Here is a 15,451-nt window from a genome sequence, read left to right as displayed (position 1 = left end):
GCGCAGGCTCGCTCACCGTGACAGGCGTGGGCGCAGGCTCGCTCACAGTGACAGGCGTGGGCGCAGGCTCGCTCACAGTGCAGGCGTGGGCGCAGGCTCGCTCACAGTGACAGGCGTGGGCTCTGGCTCGCAGACCGGGGCAGGCGTGGGCTCTGGCTCGCAGACCGGGGCAGGCGTGGGCCGGGAGGCGGAAGCCTGTCTTCTCCTCCTCCTCCGGGCGGACGAAGTTGACCGTGCGGGTTCAAGGGAAGCCACTGGCGTGGGGGTTGCTCGCTGACAGGTGAGGCTGGTGTGACAGGGAGCGGTGAGCTGCATGCTAGTAGAGTCGTCTCCAGGTAGTCGCGGAGAGTGCAGCCGGGCGTTGCCTGTGGCACCCGCTCCCTCAGCTAGGGGTTTAAGCTGTTCTTAAAAAAAACCACCAATGCTGAGTCCCGGAAGTCCGTAAAGCTCGCCAGGAGGAGGAAGTAGAGAGCGTGGTCTACTAAAGGACGGTCTTCTTGCTGCAAGTTGAGCAGCCGGCATTTGGCCCGTATAGCTGCTGGATCCATGTGTGGTCTATCGTTCTGTAACGATTGAGCAGCGAGGCAGACGAGGAGATGCGGATCCAAATGCAGTTAGACTTTATTAAATAAACAAGCAAGTAAACACAAAGGAACAACCCTCAATGGGGAAATAAAACATAAAACTGAAAACTAAACACGATGAAACCAAACAGAGAACTCAGGCAACCAAACAGAGAACTCAGGCAACCAAACAGAGAACTCAGGCAGGGAACACATACCAGGCTAACAACAAACAACGATAGACAAGGACTGAACAAAGAACCGGGGTATAAATACATGAGCAAGGGAAAAAGGGGCCAATGAACAAAACAGAACTCAAACAAGATAACAAGGTGATAAACAGAAGCAAAATGGCAAATTAACGAGGGCAGGTACAAACAATGAACGGTGAACACGAAAGCTAACAAAGAGACTATGGAGCTACACAAGGGACAAAAGTGACAAAAATGGCAAACAAAAGGGCAACAGTGAAACAAGACAAGGTATACATAACAATATAATGCATTACGTTTTGCAAAAAATATGCTCATACACATTTAAACACACACATTATGCCAAAATCTTTTCAACAGAGTTAATCATTCCTTCTTATGGAAATCTCCAAACACACGCATGCACACACGCGCACACACACACTGTGCTGTGTTGGTGCGGCTATCCTTATGAGGACTCTCTGTTGACATAATGATTTTTATACTGTACAAACTATAAATTCTAACCCTAAACCTAACCCTCACCCTGTGTTTTTACATTTTCAAAAAAACATTGTTTAATATGTTTAAGCGATTCTAATTATGGGGACTCTAGAAATGTCCTCATAAACCACATTTATAGCATCAAATCCTTATACTTACCAGTTTGTAACCTAAACATTTTTCCTCGTCAACCCCCCACACCTTTGGCTGAACTTTATTCAATCGTTGACAGTGGTTTTGTGTGTTTGAAATTAGTTTTCTTACCTTAAAATTTCTGTTATCTCAACACAAACACTTTGTGCAGAAAGAACCTAGTTTAATTGGGTAAACTCAAATATATAAAGATATAAACTTATATCACTAAATTCTGGTATTATTATCCTTCTATTTATTTACATTGCGGTCAATAACAGCTGAACTTTTACACATTCCCTTGAAATGCAGCCGTTGCTTCCTTCCACGTTGCAAAACAGGGTGGATACAGTCCCATGCAAATCTCATTAACACAACAACAAGTATTCATGTAGTCCAAACTTAAATGGATTAAGTAGACTTACATTTGGCAAATTGTAATGGGTGTTAAAAACTTATCCAATTTTTTAAGGGACTGGGAATACTAGGGTTTAGATCATTCAGGCTCTGAAGGCATAACTTTATTAGACATTACAACTCGACTCATGTTTTTCTTCATCTTGCTTTTATTTTTCTCTTTTGTTCTCATGAGGGAAAGAGGCCCAACTCATCAAAAGAATAAATCAAAATGAGTAACAAACTTTCTCAAAAACTAAGCTTGTTCATGACAAAGTAAAGAAATAAACAACAATCATAAACTCCCTACCTAAACCAAAAAACAGGAGAAAACATATAAAAGAAAAAGTAGAAATACAAACAACCCCCTCCCATTTCCATGTGAGCTATATACAAGGAAGTTGTAGGTTAGACATACCATTGTGTATAATCAACCATAGCGTATGACATCAAATTATTTCTCCTTACGGGCTGGCTTGTAACACCCCCACCCTTAAAATATTTACACAAGGTGTCTATTACACAAAGTTTAATAAAACAGAGCATTTCTTTTTCAAACCCTCTATAAAGCATCAGCCACTACGTGCCTTTTTTGTGGCGTATTTGTAAATTGAACCCTTGCACCAACAGTGACCACCGCATTAATCTCAACAGGTGTATTACGCAGCCGAGAAAGACGAGAGAGTTATGGTCTGTATAAACCACCGCAGGTATAGAAGTGAAACAAAGCTATACTTTGAAATGTTCCTAAGGCAACAAAAGTGCCAATGTCTCTTTTTCAGTTGTACTGTAATTTGCTTGATAATGATTAAATTTACTAGAAAAATATGAAATTGGATGATCCACTCTCTCTGCATCTTCCTGTAACAACACTGCTCTAGCATCGATCTATAGGTTATAGTGTAGTCTGGGTCAGTGAGTACAGGAGTATTACAGAGGTTTGCCTTAACATAATCAAAAGCAAGATCACAGTCAGTAGACCAAACTTATGGGACATTTGCATGCACCAATTTGTAAGTGGTGCAACAACACTCGCAAAGTTACGACAGAAACTCCTGTAATAACCCGCCATCCACAAAAGTTCATGTTTTTGGTTATCTTCAACTTTCACCATCAAAGGACGCACTTGACCGCACCCAATCTGTTTTCCCAAATAGTTCACCGTGGCTTTTCCGAACTCGCACTTGATCAAATTTAATGTAAGAGTGTCCTTTAAACACTTTAAAAGACTCTTTACATGCTCTTTCCAGTCAGAGAAATAAACAACTACATCTTCTATGTACACTTCACAGTTAGTCATACCAGTTAAAACTTTGGTCATCAGCCTCTGAAATGTAGTAGGTGCATTTTGCAAACCAAATGCCATCACAGAGTATAGGAGAAATGCATCTGGCCTAAAAAAGGCAGCGATTTCAGAAGCTCGCACAGTAAGTGGCACTTGCCAGTATGCTTTTAACAAATCTTGTTTTGTCACAAATTCGGCAAAGACCACTCTATCCACACAGTCCTCCATCCAAGGCAATGGAAAGGAGCCTGGCTTTGTGACCACATTAATTTCCTTAAAATCCGTACAAAAACGGAAAGATCCATCAGGTTTAGGAACCACTAAACAGGGGTAACTCCAAGAATTTAGCTGGGAACAGCCAAATCATATTCTAATAGATATTGTGCCTCCTCCTGCTTAACAAAACATTTAAACGGACTGATGCAATATCCCTGCTGTTTAATAGGCGGGTGAGCATTTACATCAATATCATGAAAAAGAATAGTAGGAACCAGTGTTGTAGTCAAGACCACCTAAACCGAGACCGAGTCATGACCAAGACCAGAGTGTATCGAGACCGAGACAAGACAAAGATTTTGAGGGGTCAAGACCGAGTCAAGACCAAGACCAAGGCAGGGCGAGACTGGGTCAAGACCAGATCACTGCAAGTCCCACACTGCACGACACACTTAAGATAAAACGTGAAACATGCAAACATAGGCACCTCTCAAATTGATCTGAATGATCCACGTTCCTATAAAAACACCCACAAAAAGCATTCACCTCTTTTATTGCCACACATATATAATATAAGTAATAATAATATAATATATAATGTTGTTATTTTGGAACAACAAGTTTTGTTTAAAAAGTTATGACATAATATGCCAAACCTGAACAACTGCAGTCAACATTTCTGTTTCAGCTCTATTTGAGGAGCTCCACGTGTCTGCTCCAAACACCATTAAAATTCACTGACACTTACTTAAAAATGACACATCTTGGCACTTGTATAAAAATGAAGTAGATAGCCTTATAATAAAACATAATAAGCCAAACCTGAACAACTGCAGTGGCAAAACACTCTTCATAAATCCAAGCCGAGGAGGCAGGGACTGACAGCACTTTCAGTGCCAAACTGTGGAGTTGAGAGAGATTTCTGAAGAGTATTGCCACAGAGGAAGATTGCAAACATTAGGAAGCTAGCTTTGCTAGCATCAGTTCCACTTAGCTTACCTTTTATTATGTTTTCTTTCTAAATTCTAGTAAAATTTTATGTGGTTCCAGCTGTCTCGGTGAGCATCTCATTACAGAATTTACACACTGCTATGTGTTTTCTTTTGGATGCAACTGTAAACTCTTTGTGGTTCAGGTAACCAAATTTAATTAACGTTGATTTTTTTTCCAGGCAGATAGCCGCTGCTTCACCTATCTCCCTCATTCACTTTTGGGGTGCGGGGAAGGGTGATGGGTAATTTCAAATAAAAATTATTTATTGATGTTATTGGTTGCATTTGAAGCGTGACGTTTTACATCCAATCACAGTAATGATATTAACAATTAAATTAAGCAATGCACAGACAATTTAGTGATACTCCCGCAGTTTGCAGATTATTTGACGAGACCGAGACCTTCAAAAAGTGGTCTCGAGACCGGTCTCGAGTACTACAACACTAGTAGGAACATCAGAAAATAATGACTTATGATTAATTATTAATTTCACAATACCTTGCTGATCTGATTCTGGAAGATGAGACATGACAGATCGCCGATTATGCAAGACCTCAACTCACCAGAGGAAGTTTATTAATTATTCTCAGTAGGATCTAAGGAAGGCACAACAGACACAGAAACAACTGGCATCACATCTCTGGCAACATAATTTTACAGCATGCTGACATTACAGATGCTAGTTTTGTACTTACAATAAGGTGTATGCACAACATAATCTGTATCACACAACTTTGCCTCCACACAATATGGTCCAGAACATTTTCCCCATCAACGGAAGTACCTTGTCTCCCACTTTAAAACTATGCTGAACTGCTTTTCAATCAAACAGAATTAACTGCACCAAAGACATGATGTAGACCCTCATGAAAGGAGCTCACATAATCAAGTACATTCTTGCCCTGCCTCAGCTGCGAACCTGTCCAACTCTCTTGTAACATCTTCAATGGGCCCCGCACGGTTTGCCCAAAAAACAACTCTGCAGGACTAAATTCCCATGATTCTAGTTTCCCTCATGGCAAACAAAACCAAAGGAACTCCTTTGTCCCACTGACACTGTCACGAACGCCGAGATAGGCGCCTCCTCAACCGGCCATCGGAGATCTGAATCACCCGAATATTGACTCTGACACTACAATTCCCATAAACCCACATACCTGGTCTAATTGCACTACAGCTGTTCCCTATCTCTGCCTCTCTATTTAAACCCTACCCGTTGTTTCACTCATTGCGAAGTCTTGTTTGCCCCGGCTACATTTCTGAGCGTTATTGGCTATTCTATTCTATTCTATTCTATTCTATTCTATTCTATTCTATTCTATTCTATTCTATTCTATTCTATCTGATCTGATCTGATCTGCTGTGTACCAACCTTGCCCTGTTTATCTGACCACGTTTGTTTGCCACCTGCCTTCATTGAACTCTCGCCTGTCACTCGTATATTGTTGTTTGCTGCCTGCCCTGATCTTCTGCCTGTTTGACATCGACTCTGCCTGCCTACGTTTACCCTGTTTGCCTGTTGCTTGACCCTCACCTGTTATAACCTGCGATTCTCAATAAACTGCTTATGGATCCCAACTTACCTGAGTCTTCGTTACAGACACCCTGTATCAAAATAGTATGCTTGAAGTATACTTTTTAGTGGAAGCGTCCCAATGTTCTCTGTGATTCTGGAAGGTAGGCATTGGAAATTTGATGTTTCACCTTCAGCTGCGACATAACTTAGGAAAAAACTCTAGGCATAAAATTTGGAGCTCTAATCAGTCTGTATAAATTAGGCAGCCTAAATATGGAACAAATCTTGAATAAAGTCCAAATTATGACTCTACCCTTAAGTGTGCGTAACGGCACTACTTCAGGGTAGCGAGTCGATGCCCACATAAATGTAAGAAGAAATTTATTTCCAGATTTAATTCTAGACAACAGACACAAAACCGATTAAAATTATTTTTAAAGTTTCACCCATAACAGGGATGAGTTGGAGCGGTGCAGGAGGAACAGTCTGATGGGGTTTCCCGACAATTTGACAAGTGGCAACTTCACAACGGGTTTGGCAGAACTTAAGAAGATTACCTTTTCAATAGGTTTGTCTGATTTTTGTGTTTTAGACAAAAAGATAGTTTCTTTCACAACATTTTCCACTGGGTTCTCCAATACAAGTAATGACTCAATCAACTTGTTCACAAAGTTTTCAGTGCACAGAGGGAAACTCTTTATTAGACTAACAAAACAGCATTATTAGACTGAGAATGCACATCACCAGTATCTACGACCTCAGGTAATGCAGTTACTTTGCACCCAGCTAAATCATTTCCCAAAATAACAGATACTCCCGAACCAAGCAAATTGTCACAAACAGCCATTTTGACAATCCATGAAATTAAATCACAGTTTAAACACACATTATGCAGCAGCACTTGTATATATCCCATCTCTATGCCCTAGATTAACATATTCAAACCACAGTAAGATTTGTCAGAAAACAATAGGACATTGCTGAGAATAAAAGTCTGTGCTGATCCTGTTTCTCTTAAAATGTTCACAGGAATTTGATCAGAAGCATTAAGTTTCACCGTGTGAAGTTCAATAAAAGGATAACACAGTGGATCACATTTAACAACTTCACAATCAGGTGTAGTTGACAGAACATTCACAGTTTTTACTAAAGCTACACTTTTGTCAGGCTGCTTTTGGTGCTTACATTTCTTTGTTAAGAGGGGAAGGCCGCAAAAAGATGACCTACTTGATGACAATAGAAACACTCACATTTCTCATGGGACTCAACAGAGGCTGGTGCCTCTCACCAGAGCTTTGATCAGCGGTGTTTCGGCAGGTAAATTCTGAATTGAAATGGAAAAAACATTCTTATGGGTAAGAATACATTTGTCTGCCAAGACAGCAGCTTGAGATAACAACTTAACTTTTTGTTCATTAAGGTAGACAATAGACTTATCTGGCAAAAAGTTTTAAATTCTTCCACCAATACAAGTTTTTTCAGTTGCTCAAATGTAGGCACTTTTGACACCATCTTTCCAACAAGAGACTTTTCTCCCTGGCAAATTTAAAATATGTTTGGTTGGCAGCCTTTTTCGAATTTCTGAATGTTTGGCTGTAGGCTTCAGGAACTAACTCATAGGCCCGCAAAACTGTATCTTTTACCACATCATAATTTAAACTCTGCTCTGTTGACAGAGCAGCGCAAACCTCCTGGGTCTTCCCCACTAATTTGCAATGTAACAATAGCAACCACACAGCCTTTGGCTAACTTATAACACCAGTTATCTGCTCAAAGGCATTAAAATGAGAATCCATTTCAGATTTTCTAAACTGGGGAACAAAATGTATGTGTTTACTTACATCATACTGTGAAGTTGGAATTGACATGGAAGATTCAGAAGACATCGTTGATCTAGGCAATAGAATAGGACGTTGTTGGGCTTGAGCATTCACAGCCTCCAACTCCAGCACATCTTATGCTTATTGCTTATCATGCTCCTGCCGTTTCACAGCTAGATATAACTCTTTTAGATGAACATCTAACAAAAAATCTATCCATATAAGAACCACCCAAACCTTCAGGCAAATTTTCAAGATCCAGGTCAGGGAAACATGTCTCCGGCACACCAGGTATAATGCTTTCACTCTGTACACATATTTTGTCATTTTACCACATGTTTTGGGTTTTTCCACTTTTCTACAGTTTCATCTGTGTATATTTTACCTGTTGACTCTGGCACCTAGCTCGAGTCTGTGTTTGTAGCCTGCTTGCTTTTTTGCATCGCTTATCTATCTGTTTTCAGACTTTAATCCTTAACATCTGCCATTTTTCAGCATGCATCGAGTTTCCTCCCACATTATTCTCTTATCTCGATTCAACTGCATGCATTTTCCATGTGCATCCACTTTCTATTTTAATCGCAATTAAACTGTGTGCATTTTACAGTGTGCACCGTTTTTCTCCTCTGTGTTATATGGATTATTGCATCGATCTCAAAGCACCATTTATCAAGAACAACCATAACAACAAACAATTGCGTGAGGGATTCACATCGATCTCAAACCCTCATCGCTCAGGAACAACCAACAACAACAAACAACTACAGTGGGATCCGTTGAATGGCATGTCATGATATTTCTCTTCCATCAGCAGTGAGGGATTCACATGTGATAAATGTAAGGAATTAGTCAGGCTGATGGAGAAGATTAATGAGTTAGAGACATGCATCCGAACGCTAGTGTAGGTCACTGATCTAGAGAAGCCGGTTGATACTGTTTTGGATGCGGCAGTACAGAGAGCAACACACAAACTTTGGTTTCGGCTGTAGAGCCCCCGCAGCAGGGCTTTGTGTGACATCTCGGAAGCATACTCACTCAGCAAAGCGGCACCACTCCCCCATTCCTTTTTGGGATTCCAATCGATTATCCCCACTCAGTGATGCACCCACTGAGAATCATGTTGAAAGAGCCATTGTTATTAGTGATTCTATTGTAAGGAATGTGGAAATAGAGACTCTGGCCACTATTGTTAAATGCATTTCGAGTGCCAGAGCATCTGACATCAGATCACATTTTCAAGTGCTGGCTAATTCTAAATGTAGATTTTCTAAAATGTGTATTCATGTGAGCACTAATGATGTCCGGCTTGGTTTTGGCTTAATTTTAAAGAGTTGTGTGAATTTGCAAAAATTATGTCAGACACAGTAATATGCTCTTGTCCCATCCCTGATCGTTGTGGTGACAAGGTTTATAGAAGATTAGTGTCACTGAATGGCTGGATGTCTGAGTGGTGTCTGGAGAATAGAATAGGATTTATAGACAATTGGAAGAGTTTGTGGGGTAGACCTGACCTGCTAAAGAGAGACAGACTCCATCCCTGCAGGGAAGGTGCCGCTCTCCTCTCCAGTAATTTGGCTCATAGTCTTAATAATGATAGTATTTGATTAACTGGGGCCCAGGTCAGGAAGCAGACAAACTGGTTAATCCGAACGTTGGCTATCTGCCTTGAGACGTCACATAGGTCACAAAAACTACAACACATAGAGACTCTATCACCTAGATATCATATAGAGACTGTGTCTGTTCCCCGAACTACCAAACACAAAACCCTCACTAAATAATTTAGAAAAAATTGGATTAAGGTCACACTTGAACAAACCAAACAAAATGAAGATAAACATCATATAAAGATAGGGCTACTAAACATTAGATCTCTTTCTACCAAAGCACTAATTGTAAATTAAATAATTACAGATCATAGTTTGGATGTGCTCTGTTTGACTAAAACCTGGCTTAAACCGGATGAATATATTAGGTTAAAGAAATCTACTCCCCCAGGTTATGGTTATAAACATGAGCCTCATCTGAAGGGTCGAGGAGGAGGTGTTGCATTTATTTACAGTGAAGTTTTTGGTGTTACTCAGAGGACAGGATATAAATGTAAGTATTTTTAACGAATAATGCTTAATGTGACACCATCGGATATAGATATATATCTATAGGGTCTTTTACCCTTGCTACAGTATATAGATAACCCAGGCCTTATTCTGATTTCCTTGGTGAATTTGCAAATTTTTTATCAGATATTGTAGTGTGGCAGCGGGGGCGTGGTCAAGCGCCCGTCCGGGAGAGAAAGCGGTAAGGGCGCTTACACCTGAGCCAAATTATGTCTAACATGCATGGGCAGAGCGGCATAAAAAGACAGCAGCCACAGAGCCTCGAGAGAGAGAGAGAGCCCGACACCAAAGCCACCAGAAGAAGTTAATGAACTGTTGTATTGCAAATTCTAAAGTGTGTAAATTAAAAGTCTTACCTTGAAGTCAAGAATGCCGCTCTCCCCATGCTTACTGAAATTAGACACAGATGTTAGATTCTGTGCACAGATGCACAGAATAAGGCCTGGGTTATCTATATACTGCAGCAAGGGTACAGTATATACCTGCCCCCGCTGCCACATGTAGTTACTGTAGATAGAGCTTAAATTGTTGGTGACTTCAAGATTTACATAAATAATGAAAATTACACATTGGGATAAGCATTTATCGATATTCTCAACTCTCTTATCAACCATAATCATATGCTAGATTTAATTATGTTATATGGAGTAGATGTTGATACTACAGAAATTCTGCAGAGCGATGACATCTTGGATCATTACCTCGTCTCTTTTATGCTGCAATCAGCTAATGTTACTCAATCTACATCATGCTATCGTTCAGGTAGAACTATTCTTTCAACTACTAAAGATAGCTTCACTAATAATCTTTCAGATCTATCTCATACACTCAGTAAACCCCAAAGCCTTGAAGAACTTGATGAAATAAATACAGAAAATATAAATACAGTCATCTCTAGCACTCTTGATACCCCCTTTCAATTAAAGAAAATTAAAGAAAAAAGCCCTGCACCATGGTACAATGATCACACTCATGCTCTCATGCTCTCAAGAGAGCAGCTCGGAAAATGGAGTGCAAGTGGAAGAATTCTAAATTAGAGGTAGTTCGCAGTGCATGGAAGGATAGTGTCTGCTGCTACAGACAGGCACAAAAAGCTGCCAGGTCAGCATATTTGATCAAACTCATAGAAAATAACCACAACATTCCTAGGTGTCTATTCAGTACTGTGGCTAAATTGGTTAGGAATAAAGCTTCAACAAAACCAGATATTCTGTCGCAGCACAAGAGTAAAGACTTCTTTACTGATCAAATTTAAATTGGAATTATACAATCATCTGTCACAGTACCTCAGAAAAGAGTGTCTCATAATTTCCCTCAAGTGTAACGTCAATCCTTCGCTGTCATATGTCACGAAGAGCTAACAAAAACAGAAACATCAACAGCAACAACATGTACTGTATGTTAGATCCAATACCAACCAAGCTCGTAAAAGAGGTATTCCCTGTAATCTCAGAACCTATTCTTAATATTATTAACTCCTCTCTATCCTTAGGACATGTCCCAAGAAACTTTAAAATGGCAGTTATCAAACCACTTATTAAGAAACTTGATTAATTTCTACAGAGAAATATTATATATGAACAATTTCAGTCAGGATTTAGGCCTCATCACAGTATAGAGACTGGACTTATCAGAGTTACAAATGACTTGCTCTTATCATCTGATCGCACCTGCATTTCACTTCTAGTGCTTTTAGATCTTAGTGCTGCCTTCGACAATGTAGATCACAACATTCTCTTGAATAGGCTAGAGAATTATGTTGACATTTTTGGAGTTGCATTAGCATGGTTTAGATCCTATTTAGCAGACCGCTACCACTTTGTCTACGTAAATGAGGTATTGTCAATCCAAACAAAAGTAAAGTATGGAGTGCCACAGGTATCTTTTTTAATGCCTCTGCTTTTCTCCTTGTATATGCTTCCCTGGGCGATATTATCAGGAATCGTGGAATAAGTTTCCACTGTTATGCTGACGATACCCAACTTTATATTTCTTCAAAACCTGATGAGATTTCACAATTCTCCAAATTAGCAGAGTGTATCAATTAAATAAATGATTGTATGGCCAGAAATTTCCTTCTACTCAATACCGAAAAAACAGAGGAACCAATTATTGGACCAAAAACCTCTAAAAATAAGCCACTAAAATATAATTTGTCTCTCGATGGATGTACTATTACATCGTTTTCAACAGCGAAGAACTTAGGTGTTATATGTAATACCAATCTGTCCTTTGAAAATCTACCAACGTTAGGAGAACAGCATTCTTCCACCTAAAAATAATGCTAAATTACAACACATGCTCTCTGTTGCTGATGCCAAAAAACTAATTCATGCATTCTTGTCCTCAAGACTAGATTATTTTAATGCATTACTGGGAGGATGTCCAGCAAGATCAATAAATAAACTTCAATTGGTTCAAAATGCAGCAGCCAGAATGCTGACGAGAACCAAGAAATATGATAATATTAGCCCAATTTTATCATCGTTACATTGGCTACCTGTTAAATTTCGTATTTATTTAAAAATTCTGTTAACTACATACAAAGTTTTGAATGGTCTTGTTCCGCAATACTCAAGTGACCTTCTACCACGCTATATTCCATCACATTTATTACTATTGCAAAATTCTGTCCTGTTAATAGTTCCTAGAATATCAAAATATACAAAAGGAGGTAGATCCTTTTCATATTTGTCTCCTAAACTATGGAATAGTCTCCCTAACTCGAGATGTTTAAGTCTAGATTGATCTTCTGTAAACCTGCTTTGAAACGATGTGTGTTGTGAAAAGCGCTATACAAATATAACGCCTCTCGTCGTTCTGTGCTTTAATAATCTAACTTCCTCCTCCAATTTACTGATAAGCTCATCTCTAATTTCTTGTTTAATGGTTGCTAACAAAAAGTTAACCCATAAATTCCTGCAAGCACCACCAAATCAGCTTTTTTTTTTACTTATTCAGTTTTTCAACACTTGGTTCATTAATAAAATCTTGAATTTGAACCTATATCTTACCTGTTTACCCAAACACAATAAAATTAAGTTGTGACAAAATGATGTATTATTGTGTTATTTTTGTTCATTTTAATTAGTTAAATTATAAAATAAAAATAATTTATAATTTATATAATTTTTAAATTATAAATTATATAAATTTAAATTAAAATACAAGCATTTTTTTTTTGTGCATCCACCCACCCACACACACAAACACACCACACACTTATTGAAATATGTCATCCAAAAACTATTTGTGATGTGTCAGATAGTTTTTGATTTTATAAATAATATGTGTTTCTTACTCTTGCAGACAGAAAGAAGTGAAAGTTTCACAACTTCATCCTGCTTGAGATATCTACCTCTTGTTGCCAAGCAACAACATTTTGCCTGTGAGCCTCTTTTTGTTAGATCCAGTGTTTTAGATCTCACTGGGGTCCATAAACGGCAGTATCTTGTCAAATTTTGCATCATAACACGAAGCCTGCTGTCAGGCATCTTTTGTCATTGTGTAAAGTATATTAATTCCCAGGGATTGTCAGTGATGACAGCATCTTGTTGTTAGTGTAGCTCATGGAATCTGTCAGGGTTGTTTAGCTGCATGAGGCTCAAAGGAGAAGGAGAGGTGACCATCCTCCCTCTGGTCAAAGACTTATTCACACATTCATCACATTCTATCCTATTCCTATTGTCTTTAACCTTCCCACTTCCTGTCACACTGTCCAATATTTTGTTTAATCAGTAGCTACACTGAAAAACAAATGAGAACTGAATCCTTCCAAACTAGAACATGCTTAGTGACTGGTTGCATCTAAAATATTTCAAATCCGAAAATGGTCAGACGGATGGCAAAACGGCAGACGGATGGCGAAACGGCAGATGGATGGCGAAACGCTCGGGGGGACCCGGTCGGATGGTTTCCTAGGGCCATGGATCATCATTACCAAAAGCATCATTAGCTAAGTAGATCATGGTCTCTACGATCAACTTAAGCTTACAATGCTTTTGAGAAACACAGCTCTGGTCTTATTCACTAACAACCACCTATAGCATAAAACAGTCACATCAGAGCTGAAATATTATTATGATGACTGTATTGCATCATTTACAAATAAAAATACAATTAGCTTTTGAAGCCACTCTGTGGACATTTCACCTGGAAACTGAAGCACACACATGCACATATGTTCAACAACCCTTCCAGATTTGACCACTGCCTGGTTTGGATTTTTGGTAAGAACAGACTGATTTCAGCAGCCCTAACAGAGAAAGAAAATATTTTTGCACTCATTGGAAGCAAACACAGATAATTTCCATCTATGCTGTATTGCAGAACACATCTTTATTGGACTTGATATGTCAGAAGATATGAGACACAATGACAATAAGCATGAATAATTGCTCTAGAGAAAGCACAGATACGAGCTATATAAAGAGTAGAACGTCACTGCTGAGTTCACAGGATAGCCACACTGGCAGTCAAATCATTAAAGTAAAAAACACTGAATGATTCCTTTCAAATATTACAAGTGAGAAAAATAGACTGTTTGAATATTCAGAATAAAAACAGCAGGTCCTGAAAAAAAATATTTAATTATTTTACATTTGTTTTTCTCCAGCACACTATTCCCTCTTGATTTTCTGTAACAGTGGCAAGAACATCAGAGCTCACTCACACTTCAAAATAATAAATAAATAAATCTGTCAGATGCGTTTGCTTGTGTTGTGGTATTTTTGTTGCACCATATTTGCCCCTATGTGACTAAGCTTCTGTGGGGAGTTTAACAGATTTCTCCCACTATGAAAGAGACATGCATTTTGCACAAGCAAGTTTCATTTTGATTACCTAAGTTGAACAGCCTAGTATCAAAACATCTTGGCACTTTTGAAGAGGAAAAAAACATATGAAATATCCAAGAAATAACCAACCATGGAAAAAAGACACCATACAAAACAAAATAAAATTGTAATTTTATATAATCACTATATATGGTACATTCTGTACACAAAAAGCACAGTGGCCTACCACACACACATAGCAATGCTAGAATTGCATCAAATTGTAATCTGGGCCTGTTTTATTTTGCATTGTTTTGATCTTTTTTTATCTGATGTTGTGGTAATTTACAACTGACCCCTATACCTATATGTTGGCAAAGTCCTAACAATAGCAAATGGCATCTGCGAAGCTAGATGACGTTTCATTGCTCTCCAATGGAATGATTTATGAAAGAATACTGTAATAATTCGTTTCATAAAATAAATCACTACAACAGTTTAAAATTTTAGCCTAAAACCAGTGTTCATTAAAACAAACTACAAAGGCTTTACACTGGAAAAATGTTTTTTTTTTTACAATCATGAATAAATATATCTCAAGAATATATTTAAAGTTTGTCTATGAGCAAAAAAATATAGAAAGTGTACTATTACCTTACAGATATCTTCATAGCACAAATATACAAGTACATACAGGTAATTAATATAAGTATCAAATTAGCAATAGCAAAGCACTGATTATTTTGGTAAATTACATTCATTATGCATCTGTGCAGCCATACATTGTATAAACTGACACATAGTGCCTAATGTGGAGCGAGAGTATATAAACTGATGCACAGAAAACAGAAATGTTCATGAGCTCCAAACCAAAACAAAGCAAAGCTAAATAAATGATTTAAAAATAAGCCACATTTAAAAAACATTTTTTTTTTTTACAATA

Source organism: Xyrauchen texanus, chromosome 5, assembly GCF_025860055.1.
Source record: "Xyrauchen texanus isolate HMW12.3.18 chromosome 5, RBS_HiC_50CHRs, whole genome shotgun sequence".
Classification (NCBI taxonomy): domain Eukaryota; kingdom Metazoa; phylum Chordata; class Actinopteri; order Cypriniformes; family Catostomidae; genus Xyrauchen; species Xyrauchen texanus.
The sequence above is the reverse complement of the archived record's forward strand: the minus strand, read 5'-3'. Positions refer to the sequence as shown.